Source organism: Delphinus delphis, chromosome X (genome assembly GCF_949987515.2).
Source record: "Delphinus delphis chromosome X, mDelDel1.2, whole genome shotgun sequence".
Classification (NCBI taxonomy): domain Eukaryota; kingdom Metazoa; phylum Chordata; class Mammalia; order Artiodactyla; family Delphinidae; genus Delphinus; species Delphinus delphis.
The window spans coordinates 5,680,067-5,697,937 of NC_082704.1; positions in this window are offsets into that span (position 1 = coordinate 5,680,067).

Below are 17,871 nucleotides of genomic sequence, written 5' to 3' on the forward strand. Positions count from 1 at the left end.
CATTGAAGGTAATTATCAATATGTATGTTCCTATTCTCATTTTCTTAATTGTTTTTGGTTCGTTGTTGTAGGCCTTTACCTTCTCTTGTATTTCTTGCCTAGAGAAGTTCCTTTAGCATTTGTTGTAAAGCTGGTTTGGTGTGAAAGCTGAACTCTGTCAGCTTTTGATTATCTGTAAAGGTTTTAATTTCTCCATCAAATCTGAATGAGATCCTTGCTGGGTAGAGTAGTCTTGGCTGCAGGTTTTTCTCCTTCATCACTTTCAGTATGTCCTGCCACTCCCTTCTGGCTTGTAGGGTTTCTGCTGAGAGATCAGCTGTTAACCTTATGGGGATTCCCTTATGTGTTATTTGTTGTTTTTCCCTTGCTGCTTTTAATATGTTTTCTTTGTATTTAATTTTTGACAGTTTGATTAATATGTGTCTTGGTGTATTTCTCCTTGGCTTTATCCTGTATGGGACTCTCTGTGCTTCCTGGACTTGGTTAACTATTTCCTTTCCCATATTAGGGAAGTTTTCAACTATAATCTCTTCAAATATTTTCTCAGTCCCTTTCTTTTTCTCTTCTTCTTCTGGAACCCCTATAATTCGAATGTTGGTTTGTTTAATGTTGTCCCAGAGGTCTCTGAGACTGTCCTCAGTTCTTTTCATTCTTTTTTCTTTATGCTGCTCTGCAGTAGTTATTTCCACTATTTTATCTTCCAGGTCACTTATCCATTCTTCTGCCTCAGTTATTCTGCTATTGATCCCATGTAGTGTATTTTAAATTTCATTTATTGTGTTGTTCATCGTTGTTTGTTTCATGTTTAGTTCTTCTAGGTCCTTGGTAAATGTCTCTTGCATTTTGTCCATTGTATTTCCAAGATTTTGGATCATCTTTACGATCATTATTCTGAATTCTTTTTCAGGTAGACTGCGTATTTCCTCTTCATTTGTTAGGTCTGGTGGGTTTTAAATCTTGCTCCTTCATCTGCGGTGTGTTTTTCTGTCTTCTCATTTTGCTTATCTTACTGTGTTTGGGTTCTCCTCTTTGCAGGCTGCAGGTTCGTAGTTCCCGTTGTTTTTGGTGTCTGTCCTCAGTGGCTAAGGTTGGCTCAGTGGGTTGTGTAGGCTTCCTGGTGGAGTGGCCTAGTGCCTGTGTTCTGGTGGATGAAGCTGGATCTTGTCTTTCTGGTGGGCAGGTCTACGTCTGGTGGTGGGTTTTGGGTTGTTTGTGGACTTATTATGATTTTAGGCAGCCTCTCTGCTCATGGGTGGGGTTGTGTTCCTGTCTTGCTAGTTGTTTGGCATAGGATGTCCAGCACTGTAGCTTGCTGGTCGTTGAGTGAAGCTGGGTGCTGGTGTTGAGATGGAGATCTCTGGGAGATTTTTGACGTTTGATATTATGCGGAGCTGGGATATCTGTTATGGACTAGTGTCCTGAAGTTGGCTCTCCCACCTCAGAGGCACAGCTCTGACTCCTGGCTGGAGCACCAAGAGCGTTTCATCCACACGGCTCAGAATAAAAGGGAGAAAAAGTAGAAAGAAAGAATTAGTAGAAAGAAAGAAAGAAAGAAAGGAGGCAGGGAGGGAGGGAGGAAGGAAGAGAGGGCAGGAAGGAAAAAAAGAAAGAAGGAAAGAAGATAAAATAAAGTAAGATAAAATATAATAAAGTTATTAAAATACAACAAATAATTATTAAGAAAAAAAAACGGACGGATAGAACCCTAGGACAAATGGTGGAAGCAAAGCTATACAGACAAAATCTCACACAGAAGCATACACATACACAGTAACAAAAAGAGGAAAAGGGGAAAAAATCATAAATCTTGCTCTCAAAGTCCACCTCCTCTATTTGGGATGATTCATTTTCTAAAGGAGGGAAGGAAGGAAGGAAGGAAGGAAAGAAAGAAAGAAAGGAAGAAAGAAAGAAGGAAAGAATATAAAGTAAAATAAAATAAACTTATTAAAATAAAAAATAATTATTAAGAAAAAAATTTTAAAAAAACAAAAAAAAAACCCAACAACAACAAAAGGAAGGATAGAACCCTAGGACAAATGGTGGAAGCAAAGCTATACAGACAAAATCTCACACAGAGGTATACATATACACACTCACAAAAAGAGGACAAGGGGAAAAAAATCATAAATCTAGCTCTCAAAATCCACCTCCTCAATTTGGGATGATTCGTTGTGTATTCAGGTATTCCAGAGATGCAGGTCCATCAAGTTGATTGTGGAGCTCTAATCCGCTGCTTCTGAGGCTGCTGGGAGAGATTTCCCTTTCTCTTCTTTGTTCGCATAGCTCCCAGGGCTCAGCTTTGGATTGGGCCCCGCCTCTGCGTGTAAGTCGCCAGAGGACGTCTGTTCCCGCTCAGACAGGACGGGGTTAAAGGAGCCACTCATTCGGGGGCTCTGGCTCACTCAGGCCAGGGGGAGGGAGGGGCATGGTTTCGGGGCGGGCCTGCGGCGGCAGAGGCCAGCGTGACGTAGCGCCGGCGTGACGTAGCGCTGGCGTGACGTTGCACTAGCCTGAGGCGCGCCGTGCGTTCTCCCGGTTAAGTTGTCCCTGGATCCCGGGACCCTGGCAGTGGCGGGCTGCATGGGCTCCCGGAAGTGGGGTGTGGATAGTGACCTGTGCTCACACACAGGCTTCTTGGGGGCGGCAGCAGCAGCCTTAGCGTCTTATGCTTGTCTCTGGTGTCCGCGCTTTTAGCCGCGGCTCGCGCCCGTCTCTGGAGCTCCTTTAAGCAGCGCTCTCAATCCCTCTCCTCGCGCATCAGGAAACAAAGAGGTAAGAAAAAGTCTCTTGCCTCTTCGGCAGGTCCAGACTTTTCCCCGACTCCCTCCCGGCCAGCCGTGGCGCACTAACACCCTGCAGGCTGTGTTCACGCCGCCAACCGCAGTCCTCTCCCTGTGCTCCGACCGAAGCCGGAGCGTCAGCTCCCAGCCCCGCCCGTTCCGGCGGGTGAGCAGACAAGCCTCTCGCGCTGGTGAGTGCCGGTCGGCACCGATCCTCTGTGCGGGAATCTCTCCGCTTTGCCCCCCGCACCCCTGTTGCTGCGCTCTCCTCCGCGGCTCCGAAGCTTCCCCCTCCGCCACCCGCAGTCTCCGCCTGCGAAGGGACTTCTAGTGTGTGGAACCTTTCCTCCTTCACGGCTCCCTCCCACTGGTGCAGGTCCCGTCCCTATCCTTTTGTCTCTGTTTATTCCTTTTTCTTTTTCCCTACCCAGGTACGTGGGGGGTTTCTTGCCGTTTCGGGGGTCTGAGGTCTTCTGCCAGCGTTCAGTAGGTGTTCTGTAGGAGTTGTTCCACGTGTAGATGTATTTCTGGTGTATCTGTGGGGAGGAAGGTGATCTCCGCGTCTTACTCTTCCGCCATCTTCCCGGAAGCTCCGGAATCCAACACTAATTTTTTATAGGAAAATCTGATCAAATCTGAGAGGACTGCTCTGTGTTGGGTTAAGTCTGACCTGGAATTATATGATGAGTGCATTCACTACCCAGTATGGGGTCATATATATATAGAATGTTTTCAGCAAGCTGGTCATTTCAAGATGGTTTGAGAGGGCAAGTGAATCTGAAGATGTACAATCAGATTTGTAAAGGTTAATTATGTAGTAAGTTTTTTAGGGCTAATTAGGGAAGTAACAAGAGTGCCAGTTGGTATAAACTACTTAAAGCAAGACATATTTTCATTAAAAGCCATATTATATATGAGTGTGGTTAGGTAGCATATATATTGCCTATATGATTTATTAACACACAAAGAAATACGGGGCAGTATGATTCAAATTTTCAATAGTGCCTTCTAATGGAAGTGCAAATCATGGATTGTCAGAACTGAGGAAACCAAGGCTCACAGAATGATAGCCCATCCAGTTCTCTTTTTGGTATACAATTCACTTTTTCCTGCATCAGGTGAGAGAGGGAAATCAGATATTGCCTAGACTTTGCCTCTCTAACCCTTGTTTTCACAAGCAATCAGTTAATATCAGGGCAAGCTTCCAGGTAAGAAAGATTCCTTAAGGATTTTAGTGTTAATAAGTGAATCCACCCTGAGTTTGTAGAGTGGCTTTCTTCCATGCACAAGAGCAAGATTACTATTGCATGATGCAATAGTTTTGAATGTTAAAATGAAAATGTTTTCAACTGCAAATGATAGTTACAGATATTGTTTCAAATAGTAGCTAGCGAGATGCAGATCTCTAACAGTTATGAATTGAAAATGTTTCTTGTGTGCAATTTAAAATATCTCTTCTTGAAAATGTTCAAATATTATTGGCAAACCAAGCCATTTCTCACTTCTCTTGCTATGCATAAATCTACCTAACTAGTTCCACTGCATGTTTTTGGTTTCTTGGATTTGATGAATCTTCCTTGTGGCATTGCCTCGAATGCTTAAATCAAGAGACGCATTTTGATGCCCATGCACATGAAATTAACACACCTCTTTTGGTTATGAATTGGAGACTTCAGGATGATGGTGAGCCGACCTGGGTGATTTAAGGCAAAGTTGGACATTTGCCCTCACTTAAGATAAATCAATCTTTTCCAACCAATCACGTACCAGGATATGCCCCTGACCTCTTTACCAGCAGAAAGCATGAGAAACAAGCTAGCTACTTATGGATCACAGTGGGAAATGAGACTAGTTATTTCTACAGCTAAATAATATGTGGGCATTTAAAACACTTCATGTTGAAATAATAAGGTGCAAAGATATTAAAACTGATGTCTGTTGCACCTGTAAGTCATCTGCTTCGGGACTAGTCTCCTTTGCTGTTGAGTTCCTGACCCGACAAGTAGCAGGCAAAAAATACCTAGACTAGGGTAAAAGGTTAGTTAAGGTGGCTTGACTTTCATGTTGAAAGCTGACCGCACTGAGTATCCTAAACTACTTTTGGGCAGCCATTTAAACACAACCAAGATATTCCCCAAGCAAACATATGGCTCCTCCTTATGGGTTTCATTGCTAGTTAGTGATTTCTTTATTAGCTAGCTGTGATTTGTGTCAGTTTGAACAAATTGGAAGACAAGACTTTTTTCAAAAATACAATTTAATTGTTAATTAAAATGAATATATGCTTATTATCAAAACTTTGCAAATACATATACAAAAAAGAGAAAAACAATTGATAATTTTATAACCCAGAGGAAACAGTTAATATGCCTGTGCATTTTCATTCAGTCTTTTATTTCTGTGTATATCCGTGTACATGTTCTTTACACGTTTGGGATAATAATGCATATGCAGTTTTATTTCTTGCTTTCTTTCACTTTGTATCACATGTATTTCATCATGTCACTAAATGAACATATTATAATTTAATTATTTCCCTGTTATTGAACAGTTATGCTTTTCTAATCTTTTACTATTATTAATATGTATTTTATGTACTAATTATCTATATCTATCTATCTATCTATCTAAATTGTTCTGTCTATGATTACTTCCTTAAGATAGGTCCCTAGAGATGGAATTATTGGATGAAAGGGTACAGCACATTTTAAAATAAGTGCTTTTGGTACATATTGCTGAAATGCCGTCTAGGAATCCTGCTGGGGATTTGTATTCCCACCAGTGGTGTATGATAGTAGCGATTTCTTTGCCCCCTAATTCCCATAGAGTAGTGCTGTGCGGTAGAAAGATAAACTGTACCTGTAATTTAAAATTTACTAAAAGAAAAAAAGGTAACTATGTGAGATGATATGTTAATTAGCTTAGCTGTGGTAATCATTTCACTATGTATATGTATATCAAATCAGCATGTTGTAGACTTTATATGCAATTTATAATAAAAAATTAAATTAAAAAATTTTCCTAGTAACCACATTAAAAAGTAAAAAGAAACAGGTGAAATAATTTTAATAGTATATTTTATTTAACCCAATATATCCAAAATATATCATTTCAACACGCAATCAACATAAAATTATTAATGAGATATTTTACTTTTTTTCTGCCCTAAGCCTTTGAATTCCAGTGTATATTTTACACTTTACAGCACATCTCAATTCAGACTAGCCATATGTCAAGCAGCCAGTTACTACCATAATAAATAGCATAGCCATAGAGTATCGCATTAAAAAAAATCCTTGCCAATTACATAGGTGGAAAATGACATTTCCATGTTGATTTTAAGTGTAGTTCCAGTTACTAACAAAGCTGAATATTTCCTCACATGTTGTAATTTGGGGAATACTAATGGATCTCAGTTTGTTTATCTCTATGTTTGCGTTAACCCTTTTTATGCCACAGTTATAGAAAACATTCTTCCCTTCATGTTATATTTTTCCCAATTTTTAGTCCTAAATTTTGAAATTTCTGTGTAATCAAATTTATGTATTTTTTCTTTGTGACTTCTTTCATTGATCGTATGCTTAGGCAATCCTTTTGCATTCCAAGACAGTTAAATATTCCCTTATGCTTTCTGTAGTTTCAGTTATTTTCTAAGCTTAACACTTTTATCCATATGGATTTTCTTTTGGCTCAAGGCATGATGATGTAAGAATGAAAACTTAGTTTTGTTTGTTCCCAAATAGCTAATTGCCACAATACCATTTATTGAATAATCCATCTCGTCCTCTTTGATATGACATAATTCCTTCACAATATGCTAAAAGTTTCTGTGTATTAGGGTCCGTTTCTGGCTCTCTGATCTTTTCCATTGATATTTCTTTGATTTCTGTTATTACTCTAATATTTTAATTATTATAGCTTGATAATAGATTTTAACATTTTGCAGGGTAAGTTTCCCTTTTTTCTTTTTCCTTTGTTTTTCTAATGTTTCATACTTACTCTTGCTTAATTTTTCTTCCAGACAAAATTTAGAATAATGTTGGAAAGTTCCAAACAATCCTGCTGGTATTTTTTTCCATTGGTATTATTATTAGAAATATTTTTAAACTACGTATTATCTTGGGAACTATTGCCATCTTCCTAATACCACTCTTTTCATTCAGATACACAGTTTGTCTCTCCATTATTCAAATTATTTGTATTTCTCAGCAGTGTTTTCTAGTTTTTTTTTTTTAACTGAAGCATAGTTTAGTTACAATATGATATTAGTTTCAGGTGTACAACATAGAGATTCAAAATTTTTAGATTATGCTCCATTTAAAGTTATCATAAAATACTGGCTATATTCCCTGTGCTGTACAATATATCTTTGTAGCTTATTTTCTACATAGCACTTTGTACCTTGTTTTCTAGTTTTCTTCATATAATTTCCATATGTTTCCTATTAATACAGTTAGCAGGTTATTCATATTTTTTAATTGGTTATTTCTGGTCCATAGTAAAGTATTAATTTTGGTATACTTATCTTGTACCTAAACATTATAAGGAACCTGTACTATTTTGGGAGCTGTTTTGTGAAAAGAAACTATTATGGAAAGAAAACCATTAAGAGAGACTTACTGTTAGTTAATAAAAGATATGTTATTAGGCTTTAAATCAAGGATAAGTGACTCCTAAATATACATATATATTTTTTTTTTCTTTTCTTTCACCTCTGGACTCTCTGAGAAAATGTCCTGAGTTATAGAACATTTCACTTTTAAACCTCTTCTAATCAGAAGCTTTCCGACTTTCCTTTGCCCTGCACCTCCGCCTCCGCTTCCCTGAGCTGCTGAGTTTTAAGTTTCTTAGGAACCACAGCTGCCTTTTTATTTCGCTAACTGACTACTTCATTTATTTGAAACTGTTTTCTCCTGCTATAGCAGTCCTGAATTCTTCCTGCTACTTCTCACCAACTGATTTAATTTAGGCTAAATTCAAAAGGCAGAACATGGGAATGGTCCAACCGCCCACTCTGTGTTTTTCTGCCTCAGCAAAAGGGCCTAATCAAGAGGTGGAAATTGGGGTTGCTGGTCTGCATGCGGCCCGCACCATCCCCTGTGTGTCTGACCCTCAGCTCCCGCCTCTCCTCCATCGGCCCTCCCCTCTCCTCTCCGCCCCCTACCCACCACCCTGTGCCCAGACTCCTAAATGGTTCTCTCATCACAAGACGGGTTTACCAAACTCTTCAGCTTCTGTTCAAGCAATAAAGCAAGGCTGTTGCCAACACTGTTTTAAATATTTTTTTCTTTAGTATAAAGTCTTTCGAAACATAAGTGATTTTGAATAGTTAAGCAGCAGTCTTTTCTACAGTGACCTCATTAAATTCTGCTTTTTCTCAGCTCTGGGATTCTTATGTGACAGTTGATTCTAATCACTGAGTAACTGACCTTGGAAAAATGTATTCTCTGCCATCTTGGTACAGCAGGTACTAAATTTAAAAAGTAAGTTATAGTCATTGAAGATACAGTATGTGAGTATACTTAGGGACACATTACACAATAGCTTCTTAATGAGTTTTTATTGACATTTTGTGAGAAAACAATATTTAGTAACAGAAATATGGGTTCCCTTCCACATTTATTGAAATTCCTTAAATGAGTTTCGCATTTTACTAAGTGTCTTCTCTATTTCACAAGAATCTATGATATGCTACGAGTTTGGTCGGACAGTGGGAAATATACTATTTTGGAAATGGTATGTAATCCCAGAGATTTCACTATTACCATCCAAAAGTATTAAATTCTTCTACTTGTATGTGAATGTATGTGTACACAAGCCCATGGGGAATTCAAATCTAAAACTATGGGTGAAGTGACATTTTAACACATTTATAACAAAACTCTGACACTTCTTTCGGCTTTTCTATTACCATCTCCATTAATTAACCAAGTATTAAAATTGGTCCAGCATTGTGCACATTTGATTTAAACAATGAGCCTTGGTGCTTAGCCGTTTAAAAATTAAACCAGTGACCTAGTCGCACGGATTGGTATCTCTATGCTTTGTCTATGGGACCCTAAGATCGGATTCCCTCAGGTCTCTAGTCGAACTGTATCTACTACTGCATCAAGGCAACTTGAGAATGAGAAACTACCTTTAATATAGCAAATAGTCCAGGCTAGAAGTAAGTTACAAAGTAACCTCTGTATTCTCCATGCAAAGGAAACTGACCATTTTCATTTCATACATCATTTACACCATGTTGCAGTGATTCCAGGAAATCACTAGACTTTAAAAAGAACATATGAGACAAAAAGATTCCTTTGCTAGGTCTAAATGTTCTACAGTGTGTAAAGGTAGACATGTCATTTCCTTTGTTATGTATTTAAGTAAAAGATAACATTTGTACGAAAGAAGAGTGTGTTAGAAACACACTTTTTGTTTCAAAGTCTGAAATATAAAGGTCCCTTTATTGGGAAAACTGAAGATACACCTTAAATCTAGATAAATTCAATTTTGTGAGAGAGTATCCAGAGTATTTATTCAAACTATTTTAGTAAAAGCATGGCAGATTAAATCAGTTTGTACATGTCAAAGTATTTAATCTGCTTAACCCTCAAAGGTTAGGAGTATGTGTCAGAAATTTTACCCAGATCCATTATTTCATACTATTAAACTTTTGCTTGGAAAATAATTGATATTACCTAGGATATTTCAGTAAAATTTTGAGTCACGATTATACAGGGTCATTAAATTCGGGGACTTTCTATTGGTCCAGTGGCATGTCAGCTTCCACTCAGTTAATGTCATTGGTATTTTTTGTAATTAAAATTTTGTATGCTGTACATTCACATGAAAAAAAAAAGAAAAAAGTATATTTCACTAAATAATATGCCTAGGAGAGCCATGAAAGGATGATTGGTATAGGTGGGATTTAAGGAAAGAAAGGGTAGAATTGGAACTGGACAGCAGGAATGAGACCGTTTGAATGACTAGAGAAGCTAATTTGGGTAATCAATGGTTAAGAAACGTCAGGCAAGCAGTTAATAAACACTGTGGTTAGTAACGCATTGTGCTGGTTGACTTTTCAACAATGAAAGATACTTCACAGTTGCTTATGACAGTATTTTATGTACATTATGTACATAATATATTATGGATTTGTTTTGAAAAACTTTCTCTTTCTCTCCATGTGTGAGGTCAGAAAGTACTTCTGCTGGAACTTTTTACTTGTAGATGAGCTGTTTTGGCGCCACCTAGGCTTTGTTTTGAACAAGTGAGCATGATGACGAACTGGTTCCCATCCTGCTTTCTCTGAAACAATTTCCCTTTCAAGAGGGAGTTGGGGAGCATGATGTGGAATAAACAATATAGCTTTTATATTGGAGTTATCTGGTTTTGTATGACACTTAGAGGTTCACAGAATGTCAAAGAGGGAAGAGACCTTAGAAGTTGGCTATTTTAACTTCATTTTACTGATGAGGGCCCTGAAACCTCGACATGGTGAGGACATAGCTTTGTCCCTTACATAGTTAGCTCTACCTCCTGGATTTTATCTTCCTCCCCACTAGACTGTGAGCCACTTGAGAACAGGTGCTAAGTTTTACTTATCTTTTACCCTCTGTGACACCTTGTGCGGGGGCTTGCGGGCAGTAGCCACTCAATAAATATTTCTTGAATGAATATTTTAAATGAATTCTTAGTCGAGATGAACTTTGTAGGCCACCACACTCAGACATGGAAGTGGTCTAACGATTTTGGTATAATCTAGTTTCCTCTCTATTTTGAACTCCCTCTTAGCTCCAAAGAAGAAAACCTGATTTTGCCAATTCAAGGTCAATTTTGTAACCTCAGGTTTAATGAATACGCAGTCAATTTAAGATTCTTTCCCCCACCTTCTCTCCACAATGGCACTTAGGTCTAGTGCTCGCTTAAGTATATCTGACACTTTTTATGCATCCCTTCAGATTCTTTTGTTATTTCAGCCACTAAAGAGACCAGTTTGTCACCAGCTGAGCACCTCTTGCCTTATTGATGCTGAAGTGTGAGGTGTTTCGGAAATCACTCAGAGCCAGCGCATGCACAGCATGGAAATGGGGAGGAGTGAATGCCCAGTGGGGTAAAACTTTGATCCATGGGGCATGGGGGCTAGTTGATAATCACGTCTCACTTTCTTCCCCAAGAAGATGCATTTCACATAGCCTCAGACATTCCAGTAGATCAAGCAGCCATTTACCTTTCACAGTGGCCGACTCAGTAATGCGTTCTGATTTTGGCTCTGCCCCTTCTCTGCTTTATTCCCCTGTACATCATCCTTGATTCCTGGGATCACACTTTCAAGAAAAGTCTTTGTGTCAGGTTTTCCTTCCAGAGAACTTGGACTAAGACACATGGTGGGGTGGATACCAGACCCAAGGATGGCATCTGGCCATGCTGCTCTGCCCTGAAATGTACTTATTCCCATCTTGTTTTTAGTCATCCTCACGCCTCCATGCTGCTACCTGCTGTGATGTTCCATTCCCATCAACTCCCATCCCCAGGCTACAAGTTTCTGTTGTGTGTGCTGAGAGTGGCCTTCCAGATCCACAGCACTGCGGGCTGCAGGGAACTTGTGAACTGTTTCCCACACGCCATGGGGAGTTATATGGGGATTCTGAGGGCCCATCTGCTAGGTGACCCATGAATTCATCTTTCCTTTCCTCTCCTGAGCCACGATGGTTTGAAGATGTCTCTGTGAGTCTTTCTGCCTCCCAGGGCATGAGATATGGAGTCTTTTTAATCTTTATCCTAAAATTTATCTTGAGCTCCATCACCTCCTGCCCCTGACTGGCCTAAGGAGACCCCATCAGTGCCTGTCTGGCATTTTTCTTGGACTGTGTCCTACTCCATGCCCACCCCGTCACTCACATGACATCTTAAACAAATTTGGGTGGGGAGGGTGAAATTAGTTCTGAATGTTATTCTTTTCTTATTGCTTAGACTAAGGCCTTGTCTTCTGAGGCTCAAAGACGTAGGCTGTCACAACCCAGAGGAAGTATTTCCTCTAAGGACAATTGTCTCTGTCTTGAGTTCGGAAATTCTACTGGAGAATTCAGAAGCTCAGCACTGGTCAGTTCTTTGCTTTTGTATTTCTGTTCTAACAACCTGCCCTGGCGCAGTAAGTATGCAGTACTCTAGCTGCCTGGGCTGGGAGAGGACCTTGGGGAACCATGACGTGGCAGAGCAGTTAGCAAGAGTTTAACGTTTCATAATATTGCCTCACCACTAATGAAAGACGGGACGTTAAGGCTAATCTTAGACAGAGCTTTTCTTTGGTGTAACCGTCATTCCCTGACTCAGCACCCTTCTTCCTTCTTTGTGCAACCCTGCCTCATACATAGCGACCTCCATGTCCTTCCTCATTAAGCTGCTCTGAGTAGTCACTAAGGTAAACTTTATAGCATTCCTGATGTCAGAATATCCTTTTTTGTAGGGGCACTGACTTTCAGTTCTGCTGAACGGGCCTTAGATCTAAACTACCAGGTCGATTTTTATTGTGGGGGAAGGGGATTGATTAACCAGACCCTGCTGTGCCCTAGGATAGAGCATTCCCTTTACTCGATTCAGAGACCGTCTCCCTTTTCCTCGCTCTTTATCCTCTTTTTAAAATTGAGATATAATGCACATACCATAAAATTCATCCTTTTAAAGTAGCCAATTCAGTGGGTTTCAGTTTATGTGTAGAGTTGAGCGACTATCACTACTATCTAACTCCAGCGCATTTTCATCACCACAAAAAAGGAACCCATTACTACCCATTAGTAGTCATTCCCTGTTCTCGCTGCTGCCAGCTCCTGACAAACACTAATCTATTCTCTGTCTCTGCAGATTTGCCTATTCTGGACATTTCATATTAATGGAATCATACAATATGTCGCCTATTACATCTGGCTTCTTTCAATTAGCGTAATATTTTCAAGTTTTGTACATGTTGTAGTATTTAACAATATATCACTCCTTTTCCCCCTCAGCTTTATTGAGACGTAATCGACAAATAAAATTACATATATTTAAAGTGTATAATGTGGTGATTTGATATAGGTATACATGTGACAGGATTAGCACAAACAAGTTAATTCACATATCTATCACCTCACATAGTTACCATTCTTTTGTGTGGTGAGAACACTTAAGATCTGCTCTCAGAAAAATTTCAAGTATACAATTCAGTATTCTTAACAATAGTCACTATGCTGCATATTGGATCTCCAGAATTTACTCATCATTTTTCTCATCTCTTTAAATTTAATTTCATTTTTTCCAGCTTTATTGAGATATAATTGACATATGACATTGTACAAGTTTAAGATGTACAATGCATTGATTTAATACGCTTTTGCAAAAAATTACTACTATAGCATTACCTAATACCTCCATTATGTCATGTTATTACCATTTCTTTTTTGTGGTTAGAACATTTAAGATCTACTTTTTAGCTACTTTCAAGTATGTAATACAGTATTATTAACAATAATCACAACACTATACATTAGATCTTCAGAACTTATCCATCTTATAACTGGAAGTTTGTACCGTTTGACCAACATCTCCCCTTTCCCCCCATTCCCCCAGCCCCTAGTAACCACCACTCTACTCTCTGTTCTGTGAGTTGCCTTTTTTAGATTCCACATGTAAGTGAGATCATACAGTTTTTGTCTTTCTTTGACTTATTTCACTTAGCATAATGCCTTCCAGGTTCATCCAGTAGATCACAAAGGGCAGGATTTCCTTCCTTCTCATGGCTGAGTAATATCCTATTATTTATGTGTGTGTGTGTGTGTGTGTGTGTGTGTGTGTGTGTATGTATGTATAATCACATTTTTAATCCATTCATTCGTGATAGATATTTAGGTTGCTTCCCTATCTTGGCTGTTGTGAGTAGTGCTACAATGAACATGTGCGTGCAGGTATCTCTTTGAGATACTGATTTCATTTCCTTTTGATATATACCCAGAGGTGGGATCACTGAATCATGTGGTAGTTCTATTTTTGACTTTTGGGGGGACCTCCATACTGTTTTCCACAGTGGCTGCACCAGTTTACATTCCCACCAACACCACACAAGGGTTCCCTTTTCTCCGCATCCTTGCCGACATTTGTTATCTCTTGGGTTTTGATAATAGCCTTTAAAAAAAATTGAAGTACAGTTGATGTACAATGTTATATTTGCGTCAATTCTACAACATAGTGATTTGATTTTTATAGATTATACTCCATTTAAAGTTATTATAAAATGTTGCCTATATTCCCTGAGCTGTATATTATTACATCCTTGTATCTTATTTATTTTATACGTAGTTCGTACCTCTTAATCTCCTTCCCCTACCTTGACCCTCCCCCCACCCCTCTCCCCACTGGTAACCACTAGTTTGTTCTCTGTGTCCATGAGTCTGTTTTTGTTTTGTTATATTCATTCATTTGTTTTATTGTTTAGATTCCACATTTAAGTAAAAACATACAGTATTTGTCTTTCTCTGTTTGACTTACTTCACTAAGCATAGTGCCCTCTTGGTCCATCCATGTTGTTGCAAATGGAACAATTTCATTCTTTTGTATGGCTCAGTAGTATTCCATTCATCTATTGATGGACACTTAGGTTGCTTTCATATCTTGGTTATTGTAAATAATGCTGCTGTGAACATTGGGCTGCACATATCTTCTCTAATTATTGTTTTCATTTTCTTTGGATAAAAACCCAGGAGTGGAATTGCTGGATCATATAGTAGTTCTATTTTTAATTTTCTGAGGAACCTCCATACTGTTTTCCACAGTGGCTGCACCAATTTATAGTCCCACCAACAGTGTACTAGGGTTCTCTTTTCTCCACATCCTCACCAAAATTTATTATTTATTGTCTTTTTGATGATGGCCATTCTGACAAGTGTGAGGTGATATCTCTTTGTGGTGTTGACTTGCATTTCCCTGATAATTAGTGGTGTTGAGCACCTTTTCATGACCTGTTGATGATTTGTATGTCTTCTTTAGAAAAATGTCTATTCAGTTCCTTTGCTCATTTTTAATTAATTAATTAATTTATTTTTGGCTGTGTTGGGTCTTCGTTGCCGCGTGCGGGCTTTCTCTTGTTGCAGTGAGCCGGGGCTGCTCTTCGTTGCGATGCGTGGGCTTCTCATTGCGGTGGCTTCTCTTGTCGTGGAGCACAGCCTCTAGGTGCATGGGCTTCAGTAGTTGTGGCTCACAGGCTCTAGAGTGCAGGCTCAGTAGTTGTGGCACATGGGCTTCGTTGCTCCATGGCATGTGGGATCTTCCCGGACCAGGGCTCGAACCTGTGTCCCCTGCATTGGCAGGCAGATTCTTAACCACTGCACCACCAGGGAAGTCCCTGCTCATTTAAAAAATTAGATTATTTCTTTTTCTCTTTCTTTTTTTGCTACTGAATTTTATGAGTTTCTTTTATGTTTTGGATATTAACCCCTCATCAAATATATGGTTTGCAAATATTTTCTCCCATTCCATAAGTTGCCTTTTCATTTTGTTGATTGTTTCCTTTGCTGTGGAGAAACTTTTTCTTTTGATGTAGTCTCACTTGTTTATTTTTGCTTTTGTTGCTTGTGCTTTTGGTGTCATATCCAAAAAATCTTTATCAATACAAATGTCAAGGAGATTTTACCCTATGTTTCTTCTAGGAGTTTTAATGGTTCATGTTTTACATTTAAGTCATCAATTCATTTCAAGTTAATTTTTCTCAGTGTTGTAAGTGTTCAATTTCATCCTTTTGCGTGTGGATATATAGTTTTCTGAACACCACTTATTGAAGAGGCTATTTTTTGCACATTATGTATTCTTGGCACTCTTTTCAAAGATTAGTTTACCATATATGCATGGGTTTATTTCTGGGCTCTCTAGTTTATTCCATTGGTCTATATGTCTATTTTTATGTTAGTACCATACTGTTTTGATTACTGTACCTTGGAAATATAGTTTGAAATCATGAATTGTGTTACCTCCAGCGTTGTTCTTCTTTCTCAAGATTGCTTTGGGTATTTGCCGTCTTTTGTGGTTCTGTATGAATTTTAGAATTGTTTTTCTATTTCTGTGAAAAATTCCATTGGAGTTTTGATAAGAATTGCATTGAATCTGTAGATTGTTTTGGGCAGTATGGACATTTTAACAATATGAATCCTTCCAATCCATAAACACAGGATATCTTTACATTTATTTGTGTCTTCTTCAGTTTCTTTCATTAATATTTTACAATTTTAAAGTATGCAGATATTTCATCTCCTTAGTTAAATTTATTCCCAAGTATTTTGTTGTTTTTGATGTGATTGTGAATGGGATTGTTTTCTTAACTTCTTTTTCAGATTTGTTAGTATATAAAAGCACAAATGATTTTTATATGTTGATTTTGTAACATGCAACTTTACTGAATTTGTTTATTAGTCCTAACAGTTTACTGTTTGGAGTTTTCTATATATAAGATCATATCATCTGCAAAGAGACATAAGTTTACTTCTTCCTTTCCAATTTGGATGCTTTAGTTTTCTTGCCTCATTGCCCTGGCTAGGACTTCTAGTACTATACTATGCTGAATAGGAGTGGTGACAGTGGGCACTATTTTCTTGTTCCTGATCTTAGAGGAAAGGTTTTCAGTACTGTACTATTGAGTATGATGTTAGCTGTGGATTTGTCATATATGGCATTTATTATGTTGAGGTACATTCCTTCTGTATCCAATTTATTAGGAGTTTTTGTCATGAAAGGATGTTGGACCTTGTCAGAGTTTTTCCTGCATGCATTGAGATAATCATTTATTTTTATTCTTTATTCTGTCAATGTGGTATATTACATTTATGGATTTGCATATGGTGAAACATCCTAGCTTCCCAGGGATAAATCCCACTTGATCGTAGTGTGTGATCCTTTTAATGTGCTGTTGAATTCCTCTTGCTGGTATTTGTTTTTTGAGAATTTTTGCATCTGTCTTCATCAGGGATATTGTCCTGTAGTTTTCTTTTCTTGTAGTTTCTTTATCTGGCTTTGGTATCAGGGTAATGTAATGCTGGTCTTGTAAAATACATTTGGAAGTCTTGCCCTTTCTTCAAATATTTGGAAGAGTTTGAGAAGGTTCTGCGTTAATTCTTCTTTAAGTGTTTGGTAGAATTAACCTGTGAAACCATCTGGTCCTGAACTTTTCTTTCTTGGGAGCCCTGCGTTTGAGTGGGGTCACTGACTGTCCTCTGTGGTCAGATGGCTTTGCTGACTGTGCTCTGTGATCAGGCGGGGCCTTAGGTTGGCCTTGACAGCTGGTCTTCTGGGGACTTCTTACTATACTCCTGGCCAGATTGGTTTGCCAGCTTGGCTCCATAGATGGGCAGAGTTGATAGCTCGGGTGTCTGGTCGGGTGGGGCTGTTGGCAGGGATATGGTGTCCCACTGAGATCTGTGCACTGGTCTCTGTGAGCCCCACCCTTCTCATTGTTTCCAGCTGATTCCCAGTGGTATTAGCCCGGCCAGTCCCCCCAGTGTTCCCCATGAGATGAAACCAAAATGTGTCTTATGGGTTGTGCCCTGAAACCCTGGGGAAGCTAGATATCTGCTTTAGGCTCTCTTTTCTCCACTGGAGAAACCATAGGCCCAGGGGATCCCAGTAGGTGTGGTGCTGTGCTGGTCTGAGTGAGGGACAATGCGGTCAGAGTGAAACTGCTCTTCTTACCCTTCTAGTGTGGTTTTTCCTGGCTTTTGTGCTCTACAAGAGTGCTTCAGCCTCACCCCCAGGTTCTGGGATTTTCACAAAGGTGTTCTTTTCTGTGGATAGTGGCTGTGAGGATAGTTTCCTGTGAGGATGACTGGAGCTGGGGAGCTCCTGTTCCACCATCTTGTTAATGTCACTCCTCCCTTCATTCTTTTTTATGTTTAAATAATATTCCATTGTATGGCTAAATCACGTTTTGTTTATCCGCTCACCAGTTAGATAATTGTTTTTTTCTACCTTCTGGCAATTGTCGGTAGTGCCAGTATGAATATTTGTGTGCAAGTATTTTAGTATCTATTTTCAATTCTTTTGCATATATACTTAGGAGTGGAATTGCTGGGTCATATGGTAACTAGTC